Source organism: Ictidomys tridecemlineatus, chromosome 2 (assembly GCF_052094955.1).
Source record: "Ictidomys tridecemlineatus isolate mIctTri1 chromosome 2, mIctTri1.hap1, whole genome shotgun sequence".
Lineage (NCBI taxonomy): Eukaryota > Metazoa > Chordata > Mammalia > Rodentia > Sciuridae > Ictidomys > Ictidomys tridecemlineatus.
Window position 1 is genome coordinate 114,200,168 of NC_135478.1, and position 13,028 is coordinate 114,213,195.

The 13,028-nt window shown below is 42.7% G+C and overlaps 1 pseudogene; it reads left to right on the forward strand.

The window, feature by feature from the left end:
• Positions 1-6,541: 6,541 nt before the first annotated feature.
• LOC101957511 (partitioning defective 6 homolog beta-like) overlaps positions 6,542-13,028 on the forward strand; it is a 44,672-nt pseudogene continuing 38,185 nt past the window's right edge.

Genomic DNA, 13,028 nt, shown 5'->3' on the forward strand with positions numbered 1-13,028 from the left:
ACTCCAATATTTGACATTATTTAAAACTGAAAGTCTGGGCTTGGGTTGTAGAATGTGGAAGGCACTGAGTTCTATCCTCAGCACCACATACAAATAAAAGTAATGGTTTTGTGTTCACCTACAATTAAAACAAATATTTTAAAAACATTGAATGTCTTGAGTAAAATTTATGAATGATGGTTTTACTCTAGAATTCATCTCCTAGTAAGACATATATATCATTAGGATATTTAAAATTTTTTTAGTTGTAGATGGACACAATAGCTTTTCTTATTTTTTAATATTTTTTAGTTGTAGTTGACACAACAACTTTATTTCATTCATTTATTTTTATGTGGTGCTGAGGATCAAACCCAGCACCTCACATGTTCAAGGCAGCACTCTACCACTGACCTATAGCCCAGCCCCCCAATAGGATATTATGTCACCTAAAAACAGTACTTAATTTGTGGACAGCACTGATGTTATCTTTCAGGAAAATTCCTACTGAATATTTCCTAACATTTTCCCTACTCTTATGTCTTTTCCAGACTATTTCATATGCAAACAACAACAACAAAAATGATCAGCATGTTTCCTGAAACTCCATTATTTTCACAGAGCAGAAAGATAAGTTGGTCTGACCATTTTTTTCTCTTCCTGTCTACTCTTCATGAGCTGAGTCTTCCTACCTGAAGATAAATCAGAGTGTATGAAATTAACTTCTGCTATTTAATTCTGTCTGCTTCAGGAAATGAAATGAGTTATCAAACCTGAAACAAATTTATCTTCTTCCTCTTATTTCCCTCCTATCTTTTAGAAAAACCTTCATGCAATTCTATTTTGTAAGGACGGGATTTAGACCCCATCACCGAATTTAATCTTTCTTATAAGATTAGCATCAAACACTGCTTGAAAGTACTTGACTCATGTTTTCAGTCAGTAACATTTACAATTAACCATGATTTTTGGAAGACTCCACAAGTTCTAGGCATTTACTGCTACATATTTAGATACACTTAATTACATGTAGACCTTCTAATTTTATTGCATTACCCTACAAAATATTTCAGTGTTTTAAAACTATTTTACAAGAGGAGAATCATTTCACCAAATGAAGAATTATACCTGCTAGATGGTAGAAAAGAATTGAGAAATGATATTATAGTACTAAAAGAGAGCTTAGAAATCAGTACAATTCCCTTATTTTTACAAAAAGATAAGGCTCAGAAGTGAAATGAAATGAAATTTTCAAAGAGTATAACATTTCTGTATGATCTTCTCTGGATTCAAAACCATGAATTGTGCTAATTTCTACCTCCATTGGGTTCTTTCTCTTATTATCCATACTTTTCATTGTTTACTACCTCAATTCATCATTCCAACTAACATTGATGAGTACCTATTCTATATCACATACTGTTCTAGTTTTTGAGAATACAAAAGTGAGGGAAATTAAATTTTCTTTATCATCCAAGTTTATATTCTCATAAGGAAGATGGGACATAACAAAATGAATAAATTAATTGCATAAAAGAGGCAAATTAACCATGGAGCTAACAAAGCCCAATTTTTCAAAAAATCTCCTAACAGCAATTTCTAAGATTATAATAAATTTTATTTAGTCACTATGTAGTATAACATACCTACCTCTTCATCTTATTCCTCCTGTATAATCAGAAATCTGTGTCCTTTGACCAACATCTAATTCCCCAATCCCTCTTCATTCAAATTTTTAGATTTCATATGTAAATAAGATTGTGAATATTTGTCTTTCTGTTCAAGCTTTGCTTCACATTAGAAATGTCCTCCTGATCCATCCATGTTGTCACAAGTGATAAGACTTCTGGAAAAAAAGGGAAAAAAAAGTCAAATAGAAATCCATTCTGTATATGTACCACATTTTTACTCATTCTCCAATTGGTGGATAATTTGGTTTCATCCAAGTGTTGAATATTTTGAACTATGCTGCAGTAAGCATGGAAATACACATATTTTTTTCAAAATATATGAGCCATATATTTGTAGGTAAGTAGGTAGGTAGATTGATTCATTCCACGGAGTATTGCTGAATCATATATGACCATATGGCCTCTTTAGTTTTAATTTTACAAGAAGTCTCCACAGTGTTTTTCATATGGCTGTATGTACATTCCTACCAATAGCATATCAGAGGTTCACTGTTTTCCATTTCCTCTCTGAAAATTCTTATATTTTATCTTTTTATAAAAGCCATTCTAATGGTGTGAGGAGATATCTTTCTTGTAGTTTTATTTTTCATTATGTTTATGATTAGGGATATTGATCATTGTTTCATGTAAAATTTTATCATTTTTATCTCTAGAGAAGCATCTGTTCAAATTCTTTGCCCTATTTTAAATATTTTTTTCATGTGAAATTGAATTATTAGATTTTCTTATATCCTTTACACATTAGCACCTTATCAGGCATATATTCTTCAGATAATTCTCTTCTATTCAATAAGGTTTCTCTTTACTCTGTCAGTTGTTTTCTTTCCAGAGCAGAAGCTTTTAGTTTGATGTAATCTCATTTGTCTACTTTTACGTTTGCTTATGTGTACATATCTTGGTCATTCTTATGTCCTGAAGTTTTTCCCCTACATTTTCTTTTAGTAATTTTATAGTTCCAGGTCTTGTCAAAAGAGTTATTGCCAAAACCAACATTATGGAGATTTTTCTCTATTTTATCCTTTAGTAGTTTCATGGTTTCAGATATTTTAATTTAAAATTCTAATCCATTGTGAAATCTTTTGGTATATTGTGATAGACAAAGTCTAAATTTATTCTTTTCCATTTTGCTATCTAATTGTCCTAATACCATTTATTGAAGACACTGTTCTTTCCCCATTGTGTTTGGTACTTTTATTGCAAATCAAATGACAGTAAATATTTCTGGTCTATCTGTTTCATTTGTCTGTGTATCTGTTTTCATGTCAGTACCATGTTGTTTTGGTTACTATATCACTGTGGTTCATTTTGATGTCAGGTGGCATGATGCCTACAGCTTTGTTCTTTTTGTTCAAGTCCTTTTGTTATACTTGTGGTCATGTTTCATATACATTTTCTGTTTGAATTTTCTGTTTTTCTAAAAATTGTCGTTTCAGAGGGCTGTGATTGTAGCTCAGTGGTAGTGTGCTTGGCTAACATGTGTGAGGGACTGGGATCAATCCTCAGCACTGCATATAAATAAATAAATAAAATCCACTAACAAGTAAAATAAAATATTATGAATAAAAAATGTCATTTGACTTTTGGCAAAGATTGCATTGTCTGACTCTTTAAGAGAACTTTGTGAATTGTAGATCTTTAAATGTTACTAGTTCTTCTAATTCATGACCATGGGAGGTTTTTATTTTTTGTATCTTCTTATAATTACTTTCTAACATGTTTTATAATTTTCAGTGCACAGACATTTCACCACCTTATACATTTTATTGCTAATTAGTATTACTATATTTTGATATCATTGTAAGTGAGGTTGTCTTCTTGCTTTTCTCTGATATTTTTAAAGTACAGATATACTAGTGATTAGGTGGTCCCCCGTGGCCCAGTTGGCACAGATGGAAAGCAGTGCAGAACGCAGAGGCTTTGCTTGTGGGTCACCAGACCAAGCTCTGAACACAGTACAAGAAAAGGCCAAATAGAGCCCGGGAACCCTCTGCAGATGGGTGAAGTTGAGCACTGCAGAGATCTGGCAGCATAGAGACACAGACTTACAGATCCTTTTAGATTAGAGCATACCAGACTGTGAACCATGTCACCTCAGGGCACTGGATCGAGGACTGAACTCAGCACATAGTAGACGAACAACCTAGCCCCCCTCACCTCACTGGACACCCTAGCGCAGAAATGGATGGTCATCATCCTGGAAAATCTACCTCATCAGCTTTTGGTGGATGTAGCAGAAAGCGAGATTGGGGTCTGAACAGGCGTGTGAGTCCCAATCACCCCCCCTCCCAGCTGTGACAACTCAAACCCTTTTTCGCCAGCTCTCGGTGGGTGTGAATATCAGAACCCAGTGAAACTGAAAAGGTGCCTGATCTCCAACTCCCCCTCTCCACAGCTGTGATGACTTGGTGACTACTCAACCCAGAGATAGCACTCAGTTGATCAGGAGAGAGGGGCATCCAGGGCAGCGCCCACCCAGGGTGAACTCAGGGATGCAGAGAAATGTCCCAGTAATTGGGGCCTGGTGGGCAGGAGAATTGAGAGAGATAGAGACCAGGAGCAACCCAAAGAGACCAGGATTGGAGAGGCATCTGGCAGGGGAGGGAGAGCTACCTTGCATGGAGTTCTTCCCCAACCCTGAGGGCAGTGACTCAGCCTGGAATGCACAACACCACCTACTAGAAGAGAAGAAAATAGAATTCTAAGAATGCTTTTTTTCCCCTTTTTCTTTCTTTCCTTTTTTCTTTTTATCTTTCTCTTCTCTCTTCTCCTCTCTCTTTTTTCATTCCTTTTTTCTCTATCTCTTCCCCGTCTTTTTTCTTCTTCTTTTCTTTTTACTTTTCTTCCTCCTTCTTTTCCTCTCCCAACCTCCCAAGTGTTACTATTTCTACTATGTGTAAATTACTAAATACAAATAGGTGATTGTTTCTATACTTCTTATTGTCCTCTCATGTACTTAGCCACCCTAAAATACCTCCTATCTATTCTCCTGTTAATAAACCCCTTCATTAGAGTTCTCCTCCAAATTAGCTAAGATATATTAATCCCCATACTCTCACATCTTTCCTCCTAAACATAAAGTCCTATACCCGACCCTCAGTTCTCTATACGCCACCAGAATCTGAATGCCTTTGATGAAGCTAATGAATATATTTTAAACTATAATTGAACCCAAAATCTCTAGACATTGTCTCCTATCACAAAGGAGAGATCTTGGAACTATACAAGAGCAATACTAATTTATAGGCGAAAAATAATAACACAACAGTGACACAGAGCTGGAAAAAAACATGAGCAACATGAAGAAACAAGGAAAGAAAGGGCCACAAACAATGCAGGACAACTCAAAAAATAGAGGAGATAATAGCTATAGCAGAAAAAAAAATGTCAGATAAAGATTCTAAGATATTCATGGTTCAGATGATCTGGAGTCTTAAGGAGGACTTTAGACAGCAAATTCAGACAATGAAAGATCACTTTGACAATGAATTACATAAACAAATCCAAGAAGTAAAAGATCAACTCTTCAGGGAGATAGAGATTATACAAACAAACAAATAGAGATCCAGGAAATGAAGGAAATATTAAACCAAATTAAATACTCAAATGTGAGTATCAGCAGCAGAGTAGAACACTTAGAATTCAGAATATCAGACAACAAAGACAAAGTATATCATCTTGAAAAGAGTGTAGACAGCTTAGAAACCATGAGCACAACATCCAAGAAATTTGAGATAACAGAAAGAGACCAAATTTAAGAGTTATTGGGCTAGAGGAAGGTATAGAGGTCCAAACCAAAGGAATGAGCAACCTCTTCAATGGAATAATTTTAGAAAAATTTCCAGACTTGAAATGATGGGAGTCACCCCGGCTCCACAGACTAACTTCCCCATCCCCCAAGACAGCGGCAGGAAGAGCCATCCAATGGTGAGCGCTGCTGACTCACATGATCCTTACCCACCAATCAGAAAGTGCCCCATGCCAACTGTCAAACCATTAAACTGTTAAACTCTCAAAACACCCCCAGCTCTATAAATGTGAGAGCTGTTCCTCAATAAACAGGTACTTCTCAGTCAATGAGCCTTGTCCAGTCATTGTTTCATTGGTGCCAGAACCCGGGAGGGGGAATTCCTCACTGTTTGAGGGCCCCCTCTCTCAAGACTTCCCATCCTTGTGCACTCTTTCGAGTGTTACTACTACTCGCACAACACTGGTTCATCAGTAAGTGAGTTCCCCTACCAGGTATCCAAATTCAGATGGGCTATCCGCAGGGGCTTTGACCATGATCATCCATCAAACCTCTGACACCCAATCTGGAGAGAGAACACACCCCGCCACGACTTTCAGAGTCACAGTGGACTCTCTGGAACCTGGTCACAATTCTCAGAGAGCTGTTTAACTTCTGTGAGCACTCAAAAAAGTGGAAAGAGATCCCCTATGTTCGTTCTCACCCCAACCTATCCAGCAGATGAACCCCCTCCCTAATGATCTCCCCTGTCGGCTCTGTCCAGCCCCTCAGCTGCTCCCCCTGACTCGGCTGAAACCTTTAGTCCCCCCAAACTAGATCTTGCTCCCTAGTCCCACAAACCATGGCCCCCTTAAGAGAGGTTGCTGGACCTGAGGGCATTATCCGCGTACATGTCCCATCTCCATGAATGACCTCACGAAGGATGGGCTCATTCACCACAGATCCCACCACTTACATAAGAGAGTTTTAATGGGTCCTTCAGGCTTATAGCCTCACTCACCATGATATATATATATATATATATATATATATATATATATATATATATATATACACACACATAAATAATTTGCTAATACTCTCCTTCTTGAGGAATGTATCAGAGTCTAGGAACTTGCCAGAGCCCATGCGGATGAAACTCAACGAGGTAATCCCAATCACCCTCCGGGGCCACTTGCTGCCCCAGATCAAACTCCCGACTGGGATTATAATACACAAGCTGGCATACAGAGTAGGGACCAATTCTCTGCATGTATTATTGCTGGGCTCAAAAAAGTGGCACATAAAGGCCATCAGTTTCCAAAATTTACAAGAGATATTCAAAACCGAGAGGAGACCCCATCAGAATTTCTGGATTAGCTTATAAAAGCCCTTCAGCAGTATACTAACCTAGATCCTGAAACCCCAGATGGCCATCATGTCCTTATGACATATTTCCTCTCAAAGAGCTACCCCGACATCTGGGCCAAACTAAAAAAGCTGGAATAAGGCCCTGCCATCCCCCAGACTGAGATCTTGGTGGTAGCCTTTAGTTTTTCACAACCGGGATGAGGAAATTGAGCACCGCAAGCAGAAGGCCAAACCCAATAAATTTCAGATGCTCACCCAGGCCCTGCAGGGTGCTTCCTCAGGTCGAAGCCCATCACCACAGGTCACCCCCCCCATGCCTGCTTCAAGTGTGGCAAGGAGGGACTTTGAGCCACAGCATGCCCTGCACCACTCAATCTGTGAACCCCATGCCCTAAATGTCAACAATAAGGTCATTGGGGCTCTGACTATCCTAGATCCTGTAGTGGGTCTATGACCAGGGAACCCTCCGACCTTCTGAGCATGGCAATCAAATATTGATGGAGCCTTGGGTCCTTGTCCCCAGCTGTAATGATCAATAGACAGGAACCCAAGGTGTGGATTTAGGTGGATGGATGCAAGGTTGACTTTCTCCTTGACACCGGGGCTACCTTCTCAGTCCTGACAGAATTCTGGGGGCAAACAATGCCGTCCACCTCTCCTATTGTCAGGGTAGGAGAAAAAGACCATCTATCCAAGAAAGACTCCCCTATTACTCTGACCCATAGACAACTTCCCATTCTCTCAGACATTCCTAGTTATGCCCCAATATCCAGTTCCTTTGCTCTGCCGAAATATTCTCTCTAAATTCAATACAACAATCAACATCCAGTCTCCTGGCATCAGTCAGGCCCCAGAATTGGCCTGTTCATCTTTTCTGGCCCTTTTGGCAGAAGACTGGCCATTCTGCTCCACATGTGAGGCTGACATGAAACTCCATACTAAAAAGGATTACTACCCCTTACCTACGAACCTGGTTGACCTGACCCACACCCCCTTCACCATTTCCTGCCCACTAGTTAACACCTTCCCCAGTCAGGTTCAATACCCACTGTCCACAAAAGGTCTTCTGGGCCTACAACCTATTATTCAGGACCTTCTTAGCAAAGGGTACCTCCGTCCTGCTCATTCCCCTTACAATACTCCCATACTAGTGGTAAAAAAGCCAAATGGGTCCTATGGCTTAGTTCAGGACCTACGACTCATCAACACCTCTGTTAGGCCCATACATCCTTTGGTTCCCAACCCATACACCCTGCTGTCTCCGATCCCCCACACTGCCACCCACTTCTTGGTCATAGATTTAAAGAATGATTAGTTCTCCATTCTCCTTGCCCCCAAATCACAAGATCTTTTTGCCTTGGACAGATCCCACCACTAGACAGTCTTGACAACTAACCTGAACTATCCTTCCTCAGGGATTTTGAGAGAGTCCACACCTCTTTGGACAAACCTTGGCCTCCGACCTCCAATATTTTCACTCCCAGGGCCCCAAATCCACCCTCTTGCAATATTTTGATTATTGTCTGGCAAATCACTTTGCCCACCTGTGGGGAGGAAAGCAGCACCCCACCACAGCTTTTAAGGCTATGGTGGCCCTCAGGGACTCCTTCCTTGGGCAAATTTGAAAGTCCTAGTCCTCTAACCTTTAAGACTCGGCTGCTAGAGAGATGCTTACCCTCCCCTTCCTCTCTCTTGCCTTGCCTCTCTCTTTCCCCTATTTCTGGCCCTGGGTGTATCTGACCTCTCCAGGAGGGTTTCCAAAAAGCCTTGGCCAAGGTCTCCCAAAGCTTGGGCCCCATCTAGGACGAGAGCTTCGACTGTCAGAATTTGTTGACTACCAATCTCTGTATCTTGAACCTGCCACTTAGGCACTCCTGATTTTTGGCTCTAGCAGGGACGCCCCTTTTGCCAATAAGTAAGTTTTTTCCATCTCTCTTATATCACTTGTGTCCTCTTACCTCCTCCTTACATGGGTAATGTGTCCTTTCTGCCAGTCTATTCTCCCCTACAATGCCTCTTGGATCTAATATAGCACCCAGGCCTGGCCCACTTATTTCTTAGACAACCAAAGCAGATGGCCCCTTTTTGGGTCCCTGGATCCCTCCATTCTAAGGGATCTCTACAATTACTCTGAGCATTCAAAAAATGGGTAGAGATTGCTTATGTCCAGGCTTTCTTCTTGCTCAGATCCAAACCTGCTCTCTGCATCTCTTGCAAACTTCTACAAATTCTTCTAGCCCATCCAAAGGGCACTCAACAGATGACTCAGTTCTCCTACTTAATTTCTTGGCCTGGTGCTCAACAGATGACACAGTTCTCCTATTTAATTTCTTGGCCTTAAAGGGATATTGGGCCTCTCCACAAAAGGCCCAAGTAGCATGTAAAGAGGTCACATATCTAGGGTTCTGTGTTTCAAAGGAAAAAGGCCATTACAGTAGACAGAAAATAGCTTATTGTGTCTACACCAAAGACCAAAGATGACATACTCTTCTTCTTGGGTTTGGCTGGCCTCCTTTAGGGCCTGGATTCTCTCTCCTTGACAAGCCGCTATATAATCTGGCCAAGGGCCCCCAAGATGAACCCCTACTCTCAGTGGTAGGGAAACCCTTTATAATCCTTAAAAAGGCCCTTGTCTGGGCACCCGCCCTGCATCTCCCCGACCCTTCACCCTCTATTTACATGAAAAACAGGGACAAGGTCTGGGTGTTCTGGGTCAGGATATGGCCCCACATTTGCACCAGTGGCCTACATATCCAAACAGCTTGACCCCACCATCAGGGGCTGACCCCCATGCTCAGAATCCTAGCAGTGCCCCTTGACCTCCAGAAAGAAGCACACAAGCTTACTTTTGGCTCCCCGTTAACCATCTCATCTCCTCACCATCTAAAGGATTTTCTCACCTACAAGGGGCTACAGTCACTTCCTCCTTCCAGGGTTCTATCCTTGTCTCATTCATTAAAAATCCCTCTATCTCTTTTCAGCCCTGCTCTCCAATAAACCCTTCCTTCCTCATCCCATCTTCTCCCTCACAAGATGCCATTCACCAATGCCTGGAGTTATTAGAGACGATTTTACCCTGCCCTACCACCATTTTTGAGGGACCCCTGCCCTCTTCAGATCTCATCTGGTTCTTAGATGGCAGCTCCTTTATACACGAAGGGGTTAAAGTGGTGGGGTATGCTGTCATTTCCCTCTCATGCATCATAGAGGCAAAACCTCTCCCACCCAATACCACCAACCAACAAGCTGTACTTGTAGCTGCCACAAGGGCATTCGAGCTAGCAGAGGGAAAAACCCGCTCCCTATATACAGATTCCAACTATCAGGCGCCCTATCCTGAAAGAAAGGGGGCTATTGATCACCAGAGGGATGGCAGTCATTAATTCCACATTTATTTCTGGCCTACGAGCCTCCAGGCTGCCTTCCCCACTGGTAATAATCCATTTCAAGGCCCACCAAACTGACTCCTCCCTTACTACTATGGGGAATTCCAAGGCCGATCAAGCGGCTCTATCAATTGCCCTACAGAGCTTCACCTCCTCTCTGCTACTCTTTGTTAACACTGGGGATCTGCCCAAAGATCCCCAACAACTCTTCCAGTTTCTTCACTCTCTATTCCATTGTAGTCCACAGAGTCTCACTACTTTCCTTCACTCCTTTTTCACCCTTTCCCTACGTGATAAGACCCTCCTACAACAGATCACTTCCACTTTCAGATCTACCAGAGAACCAATACCAATACTCCATTAAAACCTAAACCTTTCCCTTCTCATCAGGCCCACGGTCATACTCTGGTTGCAGACTGGCAGATTGATTTCACCAACATGCCCCAAGTAAAAACCATAAAATATCTTCTTGTATTGGTAGATACTTTTTTGGGGATGGGTTGAAGCCTTTCCTACTTCTAACAAGCATGCCTCCTCAGTCGTTGATCTTTTGCTTTACCCACATAATCTCCCATTTTGGGATACCCACTTCTATCCAATCAGACAATAACCCAGAATTCACTTCGCAGATAACTCAGGGACTGGCTCACACGCTATCACTCCCTTGGCATTTCCATTGCCCTTACCACCCCCAGGCTTCTGGAAAGGTTGAAAGGATCAATTGGTTCCTTAAAGAGACCCTCACAAACTCACCATGGAATTAAGCATGGACTGGGTAAAGGGGCTCCCCTTGGCTTTATTGCACATTAGGGCCTTGCCAAAGAAGCCTTCTTATCTCCCACCTTTCAAAGTTAGGTATGGCCGTCCCTTTGTTCCTCCTGGATTGCCTTCAGAACCCCTACCCATCTCCAAAACCTATGCCCTTCCCCTCCTTTTCCATCTATGCTCTGAACTCTGGCACTATCAAGACTGGCTCCTTCCTGACCCCAGTCTCTCTCAAAACCCTACATCCTTAACACCTGGTCAACTTGTTTACTATTGCTCACTGGGGGAACACCCTCTAAAACCAAAATGGGAGGGTCCTGCTCAGGTGATTATGTGCACACCCTTGGTGGACAAACTCAAGCTATCTAATAACCAACTTAACTCATAGATTCACATTTCTAGGCTTAAGCCCAGCGCTCCTACACCTTCATCAGAAGAGCCAACGATCCTCACCTGTCATTAAGTACTCTTGTCATCCCTCCCAACAAGCTCTGCCTTTCCTGTAATGTTCTCCCTTATTTCTGGCCCCACTTTGATCCTCTCTTCTCCCTATGTCTGGAGATTCAAGGCAAGTGACCCTAAAGGCCCCCTCCAGCCAGACCCCACTTCTCCTTATTACAGACCTCCCAATGAAAAGGTTAAGAATGTAAGAATTAAGTTCTGTTTTCCTGGAACCTGAAACTCATGTAGAAGTTGAAAACAACTCCCAGAAATGCCCACTAAATGTATGTTGAAATCTCCCCTGATCATCTGGTTGCTCTACGAAAACAACCCCTCCCAGAAACCGTGCAATGATTGGCTATGCTGTATGTGAAGTCCCTGCCCTCTCCAAGGAAAGTATATAAGCTCTGCTTAAGCTGTTCCTGGGGCTCTCTGCTCTATTCAAGTGAGCTCTGAGCCCCAGCATGCTGGACACCCAATAAACCCTTTGCTGTTGCATGAGACAGTCTCTTGGTGGTCTCTTCCTCCAGCACTTGCTCGATCTTTACATCTGGAGGTTCCACTGAGATCTGGCAGCGGCAGACGAAAGACCACAATGGGCTCCTCTTGGGTAAGTAAGGCGCCTCTTTCTGGTTTCAGGTTTCAGGTTAGGGCTTGGCAAAGTGGCTGTCAGTGAAGAGTGTGAGCTCTCTTCAACGGTGGCTGACAGACGTGTCACAGAGCCACAGGCCATGTCCCTGGGGGATGCCCCAGAGGACTCAGGAAATCGAGGAACAATAGTCTCCTTGACTCGGTGATATTTTGTTTCGGATTTGGTATTGCCAGCCCATCGGGTTTTGCCGGCTACTCAGTCCTGGTCTCAGTGTTGGACGTCCATTGTCTGTCTTTATTGTCTTGTCTTGTCTGTGTCATATGTTGTTGCTTTCACTGTTTGTGTATCTTTCATTATGGGACAGAGCGCTTCAACACCTCTGTCCCTGACCCTTGATCACTGGACCGAAGTCCGCTTAAGGGCTCAGAATCTTTCTTTTTCAGTAAAACACCAAACCTAGCAGACTCTCTATGCCTCAGAATGGCCCACCTTTGGAGTTGGATGGCCCCCAGAAGGATCTTTCTATTTCCCAGTAATTCAAAAAGTCAGAGATATTGTCTTTCAGCTGGGGCCACATAGCCATCCAGATCAACAGCCGTATATCTTAATTTTGCAGGACCTCTGTGAATCTCCTCCTCCATGGGTGAAGTCTTTCCTTGGCCCTGCCCCTGCTCCTACTCCTTCTCCCACGATTCTATCTCTCAAACCCTCTGCTCCTCCTCCTCTTCCACCCTCTGTTCTCCCTGAGTCTCAAGATTTGACTCTACTGGACTCTCCTCCCCCTCCTTATCCCCTGTCCTTGTCCCCCAACCCCCAACACCCTCTAAGTGATTCCCCTGCTGCTGACTCAGTCTCTCCGCCATTGGAGGAAGTTAAGCTGGCCCAGCACCCTCCAGATGACTCCCCAGCGGCACACACAGCCCCTCCTCCCCCGGAGGAAGCTGGCCCGGCTAAAGGAACTCGCTGGGGGCGAATGATTGAAAACCCTGAAGCACCCGTGATGTTCCCCCTCTGTCCCTAAGGGCCAATGATTGACGATGGCCATGGGGGAAAAATGCAAACCTATCAGTATTGGCCTT